We start from the raw sequence: 16,192 nt of genomic DNA on the forward strand, positions 1-16,192 counted from the left end.
GCCGCGCCGGAGGACGTTCGCGCTCCCACCGCCATCTGGGAGGGGACAAGGGCGAGGCGTCGCCTGGCTCGTGTGGCTGCGCGAACGGTCTCGCCTGGCAGTGTCCTCGAGCCCGGGCTCCGGGAGGCGGCCTTGGGAACGGCCTGGCCGACTCCCATCTCTCCCAGTGCCGTCTCTGGAGCGGAAAGTCGAGCGCCGGGCTGAGGACCCCAGGCAGCCCTGCCAGGCCCTATGTGGTCGGGTTGGGTTCCAGGCCACCGATGACTGGACCTCCAGCTCTCCGAGATCACAGCTACACGTAGATAGATCATCTCGTCTCTTTGCCACGAAATGGGGCTCATCTAGCATAGATGAGGTTCTTAGGCATGGAAGAGAAGGTATGGAAAGTAACTAGCACAGAGTCCTAAGCTGTAACACATGATGGCTATTAATATTACAATACATGCTGGTGATAGTTATGGCTTTTCAGGACGTCTTAGTCAATCATTCCTGAGTATTAAGGGTCTGTTGTGTGCCAAATACTGCACTAGGCACGTCACATGCCTTGCTCTTAAGTGGTTTGCTCAAAGTTTCACACCCAGTAAACAGCAAAGACTGAGACCCAGGTATGCTAACATTACAATCTCTATGCTTAGCAGCTGAATTAAACTGTTTCCTATGCTGCTTGATGTTTGGACACCCTGTCCTTTACGAGTCATTTATAGTTTTACGCTGTGAAGAACTTTACCCTCTAATAATAAGATTTATTGACTGTTGCCAAACTCTGTTCTAAGGACTTTAAAGGAATCAATTCATTTAATCCTCACAGCAGTCTTGTGAGGAGGTATTATTAATACCCTCATTTTACAGATGAAGAAATAGGCTTAGTAAAGTCAATTAACTTTTCCAAGGTCAAACAACCTGTAAGGAACAGAGCCAGATTCAAACTCAAGCAGAGTGAACTCTGAATCTGTGCTTTTAATTTTTGTCTTAAACTGCCTCAGTAAGATGGTAAGACTTAGTCGATATTTGTCTGTATTTGTTTGTGCACCCTTGTCTCCCTGACAACTTGCATAGTGCCTGGTACACAGAAGTGGTTCAATATTTTATGACTATTTGAGCACACTGGAAAAGTGAAAAGCTTAAAAATGATTTCGTACGTTTCAAAAAAATTTTTTTTAATTCAAGTCAACAAGATTCCACCTAATCTGGACCTGGGAGCTAGCTAGCAAAATTGCCTTCAATTGAACATTGTATTGGGGTTCTAGTCAGTGAAATAAGATAAAGGAAGAAAAGGTACTCAGGTTGGAAAGGAAGATGTAACATTGAATTTATTTGCATCAGAAAGTACTGTGGAATGCTGCAAAAAACTACTAGAACCAATAAGTGAGTTTAGCAAAAGCTGCAGGATACAAAGTCAATATACAAACATCAGTTGTATTTTTTGTTTGTTTTGAGTTGGAGTCTCACTCTGTCACCCAGACTGGAGTGCAGTGGCCGCTCCCGGCCACCGCAGCCTCGACCTGCTGGGCTCCGGTGATCCTTCCACCTCAGCCCTCCAAGTAGCGGGAATTACAGGCATGCGCTACCAAGCCCGGCTGATTTTTTGATTTATTGTAGAGATGAGGTCTCACTGCCCAGGCGGGTCTCGAAGTCGCAGGCTCAGGCAATCCACTCACCTCAGCCTCCCAAAGGCACGGGATTACGGGCTGAGCCACCGAGCCCGGCTCAGTTGTATTTTTATGTAATGGCAATGACCAATAGGAAATTGAAAATTTAAAAATAGTGCTTAGTAGTAAAAAAAAAAAAAGAAAAGAAATACTTAGGGATAAGTTTGACCAAAGATGTGATAGATATGTATACTGAAAGCTATAAACATTGTTGAAATTAAAGACCTAGATAAATAGATAAATCATGTTATTGAACCAGAAGATTCAGTATTTTTAATATACCACTTCTGTTAAGTTGATGGTTCCAATAAACATTTTAGCAGATTCTTTTTGTGGAAATTACCAAGCTGATTCTAAAATTTATATGGAAATGCAAAGGACCTAGGGTATCCAAGACTTTGATGAAGAAAAACTAAATTTGGAGCCTGATACTACCTGATTTCAAGACTTATTGTAAGAGCTACAGCAATAAGCACAGTGTGGTATAAGTGTAAAGATAGATAAATAGAGTAATTGAACAAAATAGAGAACTCAGGGAGGCACCTACACATAAATGGTCTACTGACTCTCGACAAATATGCCAAGGCAGTGCAACTGGGGAAAAGATAATCTTTTCAACAAACGAAGCTGGAAAAATTGGATCACATAAGCCAAAAAAAAAAAAAGACTCGATTTTTTCTTTATACCATATACAAAAAATAACCAAAAATAGGTTATAGGTGTAAATGTAAGAACTAAATTCACAAAACTTTTAGAAGAAAACAGGGGAAAAAAACGTAGCAACTTTGGACTTAGCAAAGATTTCTTAAACACGGCACGAAAGAATTGTGTTTACAGCTGCCGCCGGGCCGCCGTCGCTCTCCAACGCCAGCGCCGCCTCTAGCTCACCGAGCTCCAGCCGAAGGAAGGAGAAGGAGGGTAAGTAAGGCGGTCTCTATCCCATGGCTAGTACAAAGCGGACTGCCCGCAAATCGACCCTCGAAAGCACCCAGGAAGCAACTGGCTGCAAAAGCAGCTCGCAAGAGTGCGTCCTCTACTGCAGGGTGACCAAATCTCATAGTTACAGGCCTGGTACAGTGGCTTTCTGTGAAAGTAGACGTTATCAGAGGTCCACTGAACTTCTGATGCTCAAACTTCCTTTCCAGAATCTGGTGCGAGAAATTGCTCAGGACTTCAAAACAGATCTGCGCTTCCAGAGCGCAGCTATTGGTGCTTTGCAGGAGGCAAGTGAGGCCTATTTGGTTGGCCTTTTTGAAGACACCAACCTGTGTGCTATAAACGTGTGACAATGATGCCAAAAGACATCCAGCTAGCACGCGTGGAGAGCGAGCTTAAATCCACTATGATGGGAAACATTTCATTCTCAAAAAAAAAAAAAATCTATACATCTGTATATATATATATCTTCTTCCTGTTATTGGTAGTTCTGAATGTTAGATTTTTTTTTTTCTCTTTCCATGGGGTCAAAAGGTACCTAAGTATATGATTGTGAGTGGAAAAATAGGGGACAGAAATCAGGTATTGGCAGTTTTTACATTTCATTTTGTGTGAATTTTTAATATAAAAGTGTGGATGTAAAGCATTAATGCAAGTCAAAATGTTTCAGTGAACAAGTTTTAGCCGTTCAACTTTATAACAGTTATAAATAAACCTGTTAAATTTTTCTGGACAATGCCAGCATTTGGATTTTTTTAAAACAAGTAAATTTCTTATTGATGGCAACTAAATGGCATTTGTAGCATTTTTATCATACAGTAGATTCCATCTCTTCACTATACTTTTCTAACTGAGTTGTCCTACGTGCCAGTACATGTTTTTAATGTTACCTGTCTTCTGTGCTATTCCTGTAAGTTTGCTATTAAAATACATTAAACTATTTTTAAAAAGGCACAAAAAACAAACAAAAACTGTAAAAGAAAAAAGTGGGTAATTTATACTTCATCAAAATTAACTTCTACTTTTCAAAAGATCAGTAAGAAAATGGAAAGGTAAGCCACAGACCTGGAGAAAGTATTTACAAAACATATATTTAACAAGGGACTTCTAACTAGAATATTTAAAGAACTTTTACATCTCAATTAGAAGGCAGCCCAATTGTTGGCCTGATGGGTGGCTCAGCCTGTAATCCCAGCAATTTGGGAGACTGAGGCGAATGAATTGCCTGAGCCTGCGGGTTCGAGACCAGCCCAGGCAACTTGGCGAGACCTCGTCTCTACAATAAATAAATAAAAAAATTAGCCAGGCATGGTAGCACATTCCTGTAGTTCTGACAACTTGGAAGGCTGAGGTGGAAGGATCGCTGGAGCCCAGCAGGGTGGCCGTGAATGTGCCTGGGTGACAGAGTGAGACTCCAACTCAAAAAAACAAGTCCAACTTTTAATAATGGGCAAAAGATTTGAACAATTCAAACAGGTATTTCACCAAAGAGGATTTATGAATGACAAAATAAGAACATGAAAAGATACTCAATATCAATAATCATTAGAGAACTGCAAATTAGAAGTACAATGGGATGTCACTGTGCACTGTAGCCAATAGAATAGCTAAAAGTTATTATTTTAAAAGGTCTTAATAGTTTTAGGTAGTAAAAATGGTTTTTGGTTACATGACTGCATTATATAGTGGCAAAGAAGTCTGGACTTTAAGTGTACCCTCCACCCCCACCTGTGCACATTGTACCCAATAGATGATTTTTTCTTTCTTTTTTTTTTTTTTTGTTGCTTTCATCTTTTTATTGATAGTATAATCAGAGCTAGAGAAATGATTTAATGTATTCTATCAAATTAATAAATACAATAATTTAACTGTAAAAGGAAACAGTCTAGTTGGACATTTTAGCAGAAATTGCTAGAGGCAAGAAACTCTTTGCATACATTCTGTTTTGGATAGAAAATAACAGAACACAAGAGGAAAACTGGACAGTCCAGTATGGATTATTGATATTAGGAGTTCTGCAGAAAGAAAAGCAAATGTTCTGATTGCTCTTTTGAGGTAAGAACTCTGAAGAGTAAACCATTAAAAATGAAAAGCAGTTTAACCGGGTAACCAATCTTAGGCAAAAAGAATAAATATGTGGCAACATTTTGTCTATAGCTGCTAATCTGAGACTGGTTATGCTAGAAACGTGTAAGTAGCCTTTCTTATTAGATGAAAGGCAGGGTGGGGTACCCTAGACAGGCAAATTTAAGAATGCTGTTTTATTCTGGGCTTTCTGTACCAGCACCAACCACTAGCCCTTGGCAGCATAAATGGGATGAATATAAGGGTTATCCTTAGCATGATAAGGGAAAAAGAGTTACAAGCGGAGAAGATTGAAAGAAGAAAATAATGGAGCCACAAGAAGAAAACTAATAGCACAAGTCAGAACAAGGAGGATATATGAAAAACAAGCAATTTTCAATCTTTCTCCATTTCTTCAAGTCTAATGAGGACAATAACTGAGCAAGGATTATCAGCCTATAAAGTTGAATGAAATAACGCAATGAAGTTGAGTGAAATGACAAAACTGTTTACTGACTTTCCAACCATGATGATCAGTGTGGTATCATCAATGTTACTGAGGATTTTGTTTCTGCCTCATTATAATGCATTGCCATGTATTTTATCAGTACAGTAGAGACGTTTAAACATTCCAGTGACAATTATGACAATAGTTTTGGGAAGGCATCTATGACTACAGTCTTGGGAAGCACACAATTTGAAAAGGGAATTTCTCCTAATGACATGGGATGCAAGCAAATTCAACACCTTAAGAATAACAAAAAGGAAAGAAGACTAAGAGACCAATGATGGTGAGGCAGGCACATTTTCCTCCTTTTGCTGAACTGGAACATGAGAAATTTAGCCTAACTATAAGTAGTGTTGGATAAACTTTATGAGACATGAAGATATGAAGATGGCAAAAATTTCACTCAAGTTTCTCTTTTACTACTTTAATTTGCTTAAAAGTGCAAATGCTTGTGCTTGCAATAATTTCCTAAAAGCAGAAGTAGTATTCCCTTTTACTGTCTTAATAAAACATTTGCCCTTTTGTTACAAATGAGTTTTACTGTCTTAACAGCTGAAACCAGTGGCACAAAATGAGATGGTATTTACTGCAGCAAGTCCCTGTAAATCAAAATCTGAGCTTTACATAAAAATCTTATTTATAAAAAATATGATGCCAAGTGCAGTGAGAATGGAGCACAGAGCAGCAGTGCTCCCTGCCAGGGCCATGAAGAAGTGGCTTTTGCTACAGTGCTTGCTTAATGGCACAAGTGAAAAGCTGAATAAGGCAAACACTTGAAGAGGCAGTTGTTTTGTAAACTTCTGGGGTGGGGGTGGAATTCCTTCTTTTGGGACAGATACTGATTTGGGATAGATGATTTTTCATCCCTTTTCCTTTCACATCCTCCCCCTTCTGAGTCCATTATGCCATTTTATATACCTTTTAAAATCCTTAGTTGAGCTTCCATACATAAGTGAGAACATGCAGTGTTTCTTTTTCTGTTCTTGCATCACTTCGCTTAGAATAATGGTCTTCAATTCCATCCAAGTTACTGCAAAAGACATTATGGTTGAATAGTATTCCATGGTATAGATGTACCATATTTTCATTATCCACTGAGCAGTTGGCAGGCATTTAGGTCAATTCCACATCTCTGAAACTATGAATTGTGCTATGATAAACATATGAGTGCAGGTATCTTTTTTTTGTATAATGACTTCTTTATATAAAGTTCCTTTGGGTAGATATCAAGTAGTGGGATTATTGGATCAAATGGAAGAGCTACTTTTAGTTCTTTGAGAAATCTTCATGCTTAATTCCACAGAGGTTGTACTAATTTATACTCCCATTAACAGTGCGTAAGTGTTTTCTTCTCACTGCATCCACACCAATATCTATTTTTTTTTTAAATGAAGATGCTTAAAATGTAAAAGACTGGTCATACCAAGTGTTGCCAAGGATGTGGAACAATTGAAATTTTCATATATTGCATGCTGGGAATGTATTAATAAAAAGTTATAACCATTTTGGAGGAGTTTGGCTATTCTTTTTTTAATTAATTTATTTTTTTATTTTAAAATTGTGGGGTACAGTTAAGGGTTAGGTATACAAATATTCATTGTGCAGGTACCCTTGTTGATGAGGTGTGCCCCTCTTTCCCCAGATAGATATTGACTACTGTTAATTGCACCTCCCTTTCCCTCCCTGTCCCCTCATAGTTTCCCGTCACTGTCAATTCCTTTCCCATAGTATTACGGTAGTTACCCAAGGTCCTCTTATGAGTGAGAACATGTGATATTCAGATCTCTGTTTCTGTGAGAGATCACTCAGTATTATAAACTCTGATTCCATCTAGGTTGCTGCGAAATTCAAGATTTTATTCTTTTTTATAGCTGTGTAATACTCCATTGTGTATATGTATCACATTTTTTTAATCCAATCTTCTTTTGATGGACAGCATGGTTGGTTCCATGGTCTTTCTATTGTGAACAATACTGTGATAGACATACGTGTGCAGCTATCTTTTTTAAAGAGTGATTTGCATTCTTCAGGGTATATTCCCAGTAGGGGGATTGTGGGGTCATATGGATGGTCAATTTTTAGAGCTTTTAGGAATCACCACACTGATTTCCACAGAGGCTGTACTAGTCTACACTCCCACCAACAGTGTAGTAGTGCTCCCTTTTCGCCACATCCTCTCCAGCATCTGTTATTTTTTGAGTTATTGATAATGGCCATTCTGACTGGAGTTAGGTGTTATCTCAGTGTAATTTTAATTTGCATCTCCCTGATGACTGGTGAGTTTGAGCATTTCTTCATGTATCTGTTGGCCGCGCGTATGTCTTCTTTTGAGAAGTGTCTGTGCATATCTTTTGCCCACTTTGTAATAGGGTTGTTTGTTTTTTTACTTTTTAGCACGTTTGAGTTCCTTGTAGATCCTTGATGTTAGGCCTTTGTCAGAAATGGAGTTGGCAAATACTTTTTCCCAGTCTGTGGGCTGTCTTCCTGCTCTTGTGATGGTTTCTTTGGCTTTGCAGAAGCTTGTCAGTTTAATGAGGTCCCGCTTGTCTAGCTTATCTCTTATGGCCTGTGCATTTCAGGTTTTGCTCAGGAATTGGATGCCAGTTCCAACTTCCATAAGGGTGTGTCCTGCATTTTCTAAAGTTCTTATGGTTTGAGGTTTTACATTTAGGTCTTTGATTCATTTAGAGTTAATTTTTGTGTATGGGGATAGATAGGGGTCCTGTTTGAATCTTCTGCATGTGGTCAACCAGTTTTCCCAGCACCATTTACTGAATAGGTTCTCCTCTCCCCAGTGGTGGAAGGTGGAGGCTTTGTCAAAGATGAGTTGGCTGAGAAATTGAGGTTTTGCTTCTGGAATCTCAATTCTATTCCATTGGTCTATATGCCTGTTCTTGTACCAGTATCAGGCTGTTTTGATTATTGTAGCTTTATAGTAAAGTTTAAAGTCTTGTACTGTGATACCTCCTGCTTTGTTTTTTTTGCTAAGGATTGTTCTGGCTACTCTTGGTCGTTTGTGTTTCCATATGAATTCCTGTATTGTTTTTTCTAGATCTGAGAAGAATGTTCCTGGTAATTTAATGGGTATTGCGTTAAATCTGAGGATTGCCTTAGGTAAGATGGACATCTTAAAAATGTTGATTCTTCCAATCTATGAGCATGGGATATTTTTCCACTTGTTTGTGTCATCTTTGATTTCTTTGAGCAGTGTTTTGTAGTTTTCATTGTAAAGGTCTTTCACATTTCTGGTTAGGAAGATGTCGAGGTATTTCATTTTTTGTGTGTGGCTACTGTGAATGGAATTGTGGTTTTTATTTGGGTTTCTGTTTGTTTATTATTGGTGTAAGAAAATGCGATTGTCTTTTGCACATTTATTTTATACCCTGAGACTTGCCAAAGTCCTTTATCAGTGCAAGGAGGTTTTTGACAGATTCTCTTGGGTTTTTAATGTATACAATCACATTGTCTGCAAACAGAGATAACTTGACTTCCTCTTTTTCTATTTGGATACCCCTGATCACCTTCTCTTCTCTGATTGCTCTAGCCAGGACTTCTAATACTATATTGAACAGGAGGGGTGAGAGTGAGCATCCTTGTCTTATTCCAGTTTTCAGGGAGAATGGTTCCAATTTTTGTCTGTTTGGGAGTATGTTAGCTGTGGGTTTCTCGTAGATGGCTTTTACTATTTTGAGGTATGTTCCACATATGCCTAGATGTTCGAGGGTTTTTATCAAGAAGGGGTGCTGGATTTTGTCAAAAACTTTTTCTGCATCTAATGATATAATCATGTAGTTTTTGTTTTGACATCTGTTGATGTATTTAATTGCATTTATGGTCTAATGAATGTTGAACCAGTCTTGCATCCCGGAGGTGAAGGAATTTGACTATTCTTAAAAAACTAAATGCTGGCTCAGCCTGTAATCCTGCGCTTTGGGAGGCTGAGGTGAGTGGATGCCTGAACCCGTGGGTTTGAGACCCGTCTGGGCAACTTGGCGAGACCTCATCTCTACAATAAATCAAAAAAAATTAGCCAGGTGTGGCAGCGTGTGCTTGTAATTCCAGCTACTTGGAAGGCTGAGGTGGAAGGATTGCCAGAGTCCAGCAGGTTGAGGCTGCAGTGGCCACACTCCAGTCTGGGTGACAGAGTGAGACTCCAACTCAACAAAAAACAAAAAAAACTAAATGCATACCTACCATGTGATCTAGCCATTCCACTCTTAGATATTTACCCAAGAGAAATGAAAATACATGACTACACAAAGACATGTACATGAATATTCATAGCATCATTTGTAATAGAAAAGAACCCAAATGTCTATCAATAGGTGAATGGAAAACAAATTGTGGTATATCCACATAATAGAATATTACTCAGCAATAAGAAGAAATGATTGATTGATATACTCAACCATAAGGATGAATCTCAGGTATTTTGAGTGAGGGAAGATAGATTCCTTTCCCCCTTAAAAGAGTGTGTGACTCAATTTGTATAAAGTTCTAGAAAATCCAAACTAATCTATAGTGGCAAAATGCAGATCAGTGGTTGCCTAGGAATGATGAGGGCACTGAGAAAATGAGTGAGTTGAGGTGGTTTGGGGGTGTGTATCACAAAAGGACAGGAGGAAACCTTTTGGGATGATGGATATGTTCATTTTCTTGATTGCAGGTGATGGTTTCACCTGTAATATATGTTGAAACTTCCCAAATTGTACACATTAATCATGTGCAGTTTATTGCGTACCAATTATATCTCAATAAGGTTGTTTTAGAAAAGGGTGTAGCAGTCAAATTTTAAAAGACTTTACAGCACAGCCTAATCTGAGCCTGGGAGTTAGGAAGAGTGCTCTGTGCAAATGACTTTCAATTTTATAAATGGAGTCAGCACTTTGTATTGTTGTTGTTTTTTACTTTATGAAGAGTGTAGTGAGGACTGGACAAAGGGGAGGCTACAAGACTAAATAATTTAAATATTAGTATTAAATTTGTATTATTTATGACATCCCTAGATACCTGTAATTTCTTCTTATCAAAACAGCTTTTAAAAAAATCTTTGTGCAAACATAATGAATTAACTAGAAGGTAAAAAGGAATAAGACGGTAATAAGGATTATTTTACAAACCAAAATAGAAGAGATTAGAAATCCTCCATGGAATAGGAATTATGAAGTTACTTTGTAGCAGGATGAGGAGGTCTTTATTTTCCTTACATATGAAAAAGTGTAGGAAAAATGTTTGCAGGAAGCCATACATATAAATAGTTAATAATATGGAAGAAGAAACCTCTAAGTTAATGCTTTTATAAGAGGAAAGATCCTTTTGCAATGAAGCCTGTAATTTATAATGTATATTCAGATTTTCATATTTTATAGGTATCATCCAGTTAAAGAAAACACAGAGGCTTTAATAAAATTATGTAAACATAGTCCTGTAGTGATGACCAGGAAAATTTGAGAGACTTTTGAAATAACATATTTTTTTCTAGGAAAGTCCGTCCAATGCCTCCTGCTTTTTGTAAGGTCACTAAACATCTGTGTCAGGACCGTGGGAATAAATGAGGAAGACTGAGTGGTTATGGATTATAAACATTTTTAACTTCCTGTATATAATTCACAAAATCATAAAATTGAAGGAACTGTCTAAAAGTCATCTGGTCCAACATTCTTTTATAGGTGAGGAAGCTGAGGTCCGAAGGTGGAAAGTGATTTACCTAAGGACTACAGAGCAAGTTAAACCGGTTAGAATTCAGCATGAAGTATCCCTGCAGGAATGAATAAGGTTTGAGAAGAGTATTCAAGACCAAATTGAAACATGTGTTAAATGTCATTTTTATCAGTCAGGGCACTCTTACAGGAAACAGAAACCTCTCCAACTATTTTAAACAGAAAAGGTTTCAGACAAGAAATTAGGTACTTACAAAACTGTCAGAAGGGCTGGAGGAATGATTTCTATTTTCAGCCCTAGGAATGCCTCCTGGATCAGTGATCTCTAAACAGGCCCGCTAGGGGAGTTTCTATCTCTTCCACAATAAGAAAAGTGAGGAGCTGGGCTCGTTGGCTCAGCCTGTAATCCCGCGCCTTTGGGAGGCTGAGGTGAGTGGATTGCCTGAGCCCGCGGGTTTGAGACCCGCCTGGGCAACTTGGCGAGACCTCATCTCTACAATAAATCAAAAAATTAGCCGGTCGTGGTAGCGCGCGCCTGTAATTCCAGCTACTCGGAAGGCTGAGGCGGAAGGATCGCCGGAGCCCAGCAGGCGAGGCTGCGGTGGCCGGGAGCGGCCACTGCACTCCAGTCTGGGTGACAGAGTGAGACTCCAACTCAAAAAAAAAAAAAAAAAAAAAAAGAAAAGTGAGGAAGCTTGTAGGCAGCTCCTACCACAGCCACAACTGCCTCCACACCGTGAAGCCAGTGACTGGGCTTAGAATCAAAGTCTGATCACTATTGTGACTGTGTGACTGCCACTAAACACACACGAAGTTGTGCTGGATTCTGGAACTTTGCTACAGATACACCCATTATCTCCATAATGGTGTTTGCCGAAGCAATATTAAAGTAGCATAAAGTAGGTCTCTCCTTCTTTCTGCCTTTTAGCCCATGTGGGTGAGTATCAATTGGTGGGAACTAATTTGCATCTAGAAGCCTAGATGGGGCAAGTCTGGGGAAAGTTGTTCTAGTTTTCTATCCCCTGTGGTTTAGGAAGAGATGCATTTGAAATTGATGCTGAATGCCATACCCACTCAAAGTGATGCGTTTAGACTTGCTTCTGGAAAAAGTAGGGAGCCCTCAAAAGTCCAATAGTAAGCTCTGTATTGGAGAAAATTCATTCTGGTAGGATAAAAGGATCACCTGGAGATGTGACAGTTTGCTGAGGCTGGAAACAGGAAAAGAAATGGCATAGGTGAAAAGCAACAAGAACTTGAACTCAGGTCTGGGAAATAGCATAGAGGGGTCAGTGAATGTAAAGAAGGTAAACTGAGTTCATTCCAATTTATTTAATATTTGATGCCACCATTCAAGCTCCATGGGCCTTAATTCATGCATTCTAATGATAGTACTCCAGGGACTGTATTTTCTTACTGTATTATAGAGTCTAATAACTTTATTCCTCATTAAGCTTCAACCTCATAGTGGTGCTGAAGTGATTAACTTCAAAATAACCCTTTTCTTGCATTTCTCAGAAACCACAAAAGGAATCTTGGCCACAGTCAAGTTTATGAACATTTCCTTTCCTCTTCCATATACTTCTATTTCAGTCCATGATTATTCTAAAGTACCATGCTGTAAAAAAACAAAAACAAAAACAAAAAACCAAACCTTTCTCAATACCTAGCCTGGTGCAGTAATTCTTTCTCTTCCCTGTACCTTTCCCTCCTTGCCCTCTCTTCATTTCTTTATTGTATAGGTTGATGTAGATTCTCTCCAGCAAGGTAAATCCTTCCTTTTCAGGAAGGGGAATAAGGAGGCAAACTAGACTGGCAGTTAGAGGAGTAAAGGTCATGTGTTCATAATTTTTGTCCTGTCACAGATCTGTCAACTATTAGATATTTTTTCTCTATTCTTTTACCTCCAAACTAGCCTTTTCTTATTGCTTCCCAAGTACTCATCTATCACGTGTATGTTAATGGTTTAAAAGTCTTAATGTGGGCTGGGCATGGTGGCTTAGCCTGTAATCCCAGCACTTTGGGAGGCTGAGACGAGTGGATTGCCTGAGTCTGTGGGTTCAAGACCAGCCCAGGCAACTTTGGCAAGACCTCATCTCTACAATAAACCAAAAATTAGCCGGGTGTGGTAGTGTGCGCCTATAGTTCTGGCTACTTGGAAGTCTGAGACAGAAGGATCACTGGAGCCCAGCAGGTTGACACTGGGGTGGCCATGAGCAAGCCATGGCACTCCAGCCTGGATGAGGGAGTGAGATTCCAACTCAAAAAAAAAAAGTATAGATGGTTTGACAATTAAGTTCGCGGACTTACCCTGTGCTTATGTTAGCATCACTGTACAAACAATTTGGTAAGATTTCATAACCTTGGTATATCAGTGTCTCACAGCTGTGTACGTGTCAACATGTGGTAGTGTCTTGCTGAGTGGCATTCATCATTGTTGCATGTTTTTGTGTGCTGTTGTGAGAATGTTGGAGCTTGAATTAGAGCAGTGAACAAACATTAAATTTCTTATTAAACTTGGCAAGAGTGGAGGTGAAATCACAGACATGTTAATCCAAGTTTATAGGGATAATGTCATGAGGAAAAAGACACTGTGCAAATGGATTAACCATTTTTCTGAGGGGAGAGAAAGTGTCACTGATAAAGAGAGGTCAGCATGGTCAGTAATGAGCAGAACTAATGAAAATATTGCAAAAATTTACCAAATCTTGTGCATCAAAATTATCAGCTGACTGTGATAAGCATAACAGACCAAATAAACACCTATAGAGAAATAGTTAAAAAAATCTTAACTGAAAATCTTGGCATGAGAAAGGTGTGTGCAAAAATGGTCCTGAAGGAGCTCTTGTATCACGACAATGCACCAGCTCACACAGCACTGTCTGTGAGGGAGTTTTTAGTCAGTAAACAAGTAATTGTATTGGAACACCCTCTATACTCACCTGATCTGGCCCCCAGTGACTTTTTTCTTTACCTGAAGGAAAACATTTTGATGACATTCAGGACATCAAGGGTAATCTGACAACAGCTCTGATGGCCATTCCAGAAAATGAGTTCCAAAATTTCTCTTTGATGGCTGGACTCAGTGCTGGCATCAGTGCATAGTTTCCCAAGGAGAGCACTTTGAAGGTGACTGTAGCGATTTCAGCCATGAGGTATGTAGCACTTTTTCTAGGATGAGTTCACAAACTTAATTGTCAGAGTTTGTATCTTTAGCCTTGCCTTTCCTCCTATCTACAGTTGTACCTGCCTCTAAAGTACTTCCACCTAGATGTTCTTTTTCCATACCACAACGCACAAGTAATCAAGCTAAGCTCAATTATCTTGTCTCTCAGATGTGTTTCCCCTTCTTCCCTAACTTTTCAAATTGAAGACTTAATGTCATCTTTATTTTCACATCTAATCAGTTAGCAAGTATTACCAATTTTAGTCTCAGCAATGTCCCTGGAGTCCATCTTTTGTCCGTTTGCCCCAACATTGCCTTAGATCAAGCCCTTAGCATTTCACACCTGCCATTCTTCATCTTATGATCTCTAATCCCTTTGCTGTCTAGTCCAGTGATTTCCACTTGCTGATCTGGGGTCAGCTGGATCAGATTCTCTGGGAGATGTGTGTGTGCGTGTGCGTGTGCATGTGCATGTGCGTGTGTGTGTGTGTGTGTGTGTGTTAGTGTGGATTCCTAGTTCCTAAACATGAAGAACAATTCTGATTCCATCGAACTGGGATGGGGCCTGTGATTTTGAGCTTTTATAAATCTTTATTTAGATGGATCAGATGACCAGCTAGGTTTGGAATAACAATTTCCTTTGTGCATATTTTATACCACCACCAGAGTCATCTTTCAGAACCCCCCAAAATTTTATGTCGCTAAAATGATCATAATGCAGTGATGCTTTTATGTGTCAGTCTGAATCTGCCGCTTGCATATGTGTACCTTTCCAGGCTCAGTTTTCTCTAGCGCTCCTTACTACCATGACTCCTTAGGTTGCTGCCACAATGTGCAATGGGTTGTCTAGGAAGCATCGTGTCCTCTTTCACAACTCTATGTCTTTGCAAGACCCCAAATCCCAGATTTTTGTTCTTTCTCAACTCTTCCTGTCAAAAAAGTCTTATGTATTCTTAAAGGCCTAGCTCAAATACCACCACCTTCATGAAGCCTTTCCAGATGAAATAAGTCAAAAGTAGTTTCTGGCTGGATGCAGTGGCTTACACTTGTAATCCCAGCTCTTTGGGAGGCTGAGGTGGGAGGATTACTTGAGGCCAAGAGTTTGAGACCAACCTGGGTTACAAAGTAAGCCCTCATCTCTACAAAAAATTAGCCGGGCATGGTAGCGTGTGCCTGTAGTCTTACCTACTTGGGAGGCTAAAGTAGAAGGATCACCTGACCCTGGGAAATTGAGGCTGCCGTGAGCTGTGTTCATGCCACTGCACTCCAGCCTGAGTGACAGAGTGAGATGTCAAGTAAAACAAAACAAAACAAAACAAAACAAAAATATATAGTTTCTCCTGTGAATTCCCACAGCCTGTGCCTTATAGCACTTAGTACAGTTGGGTTCAGATTACTGTGAGTTAAAAATTGCTTCTTTCCTTTTCCAGATACTGACTCTCTTTGCTTAATGATGGTATGTAGTAGGCAAGGAGATGGGGACAGTAAGGAGAAATGAGAGAGACAATTGAGAAGGTAGAAGGAGCTAGATCTCAATCATAGGACCTGTATATCCTTGCTCTCAGTATGGTCCACATTATCCTAAGTTATTTTAACTGCAGTACAGAGTTGATTAGGAAATGCCAACCCTTTGGTGCTTGTCAATGAGTAAGTCTTCACTGATCCTGAGCGAAATGCAAACAACCAATTCTGTGTGGTGCGTTTTTCAGAAAACTAGGCTTATTTAGTGCCTTCTCTTTATTCTGATTCTTCCTTTTCACTAGTTTTCATAAAGTGATAGTGATGTTAGATAAGAGTATAATTTTTAGGTGTCTTTACTTGAAAAAAAAATTGGAAACCCAATATATTGCTCCCTAAATTTGAAAAGGAGTCATTGGTTTATGAAATTGGAAACCTTTGGAATGGCTATTGCCTGGGCTACTGAGAGAGAGTTTAGAAGCAAAGACAACCTCAGTAGCAAGAGCACACCTAGTGCCCAGATCTTGGTTTCTAATATCATTCTCTCTCAAAGAAAAAAATAAAAGAGTTGGGAGAGGGGCAAGGGCTCCTTGGAGAAATGTTTGATTCTAGAACCAGGGCATGAGATATACAGAAAATGAGAAGAGACTGGAATATCTTATAGTGCCAGAAAGTAAGGAACTGTTCAATAAAACTGCAATGATGGGACTATGTCAAAGGGATACAGGAGCAAACTGAAAGAGCTCCCTATGGC

At 39.4% G+C, this 16,192-nt stretch overlaps 1 pseudogene; it reads left to right on the forward strand.

The window, feature by feature from the left end:
- The first annotated feature begins 2,590 nt into the window (after positions 1–2,590).
- On the forward strand, positions 2,591–4,977 carry LOC103271797 (annotated as a pseudogene).
- Positions 4,978–16,192: the final 11,215 nt, after the last annotated feature.

Source organism: Carlito syrichta, unplaced genomic scaffold (genome assembly GCF_000164805.1).
Source record: "Carlito syrichta isolate Samal-C Ts95f unplaced genomic scaffold, Tarsius_syrichta-2.0.1 Scaffold311906, whole genome shotgun sequence".
Classification (NCBI taxonomy): Eukaryota; Metazoa; Chordata; class Mammalia; order Primates; family Tarsiidae; genus Carlito; species Carlito syrichta.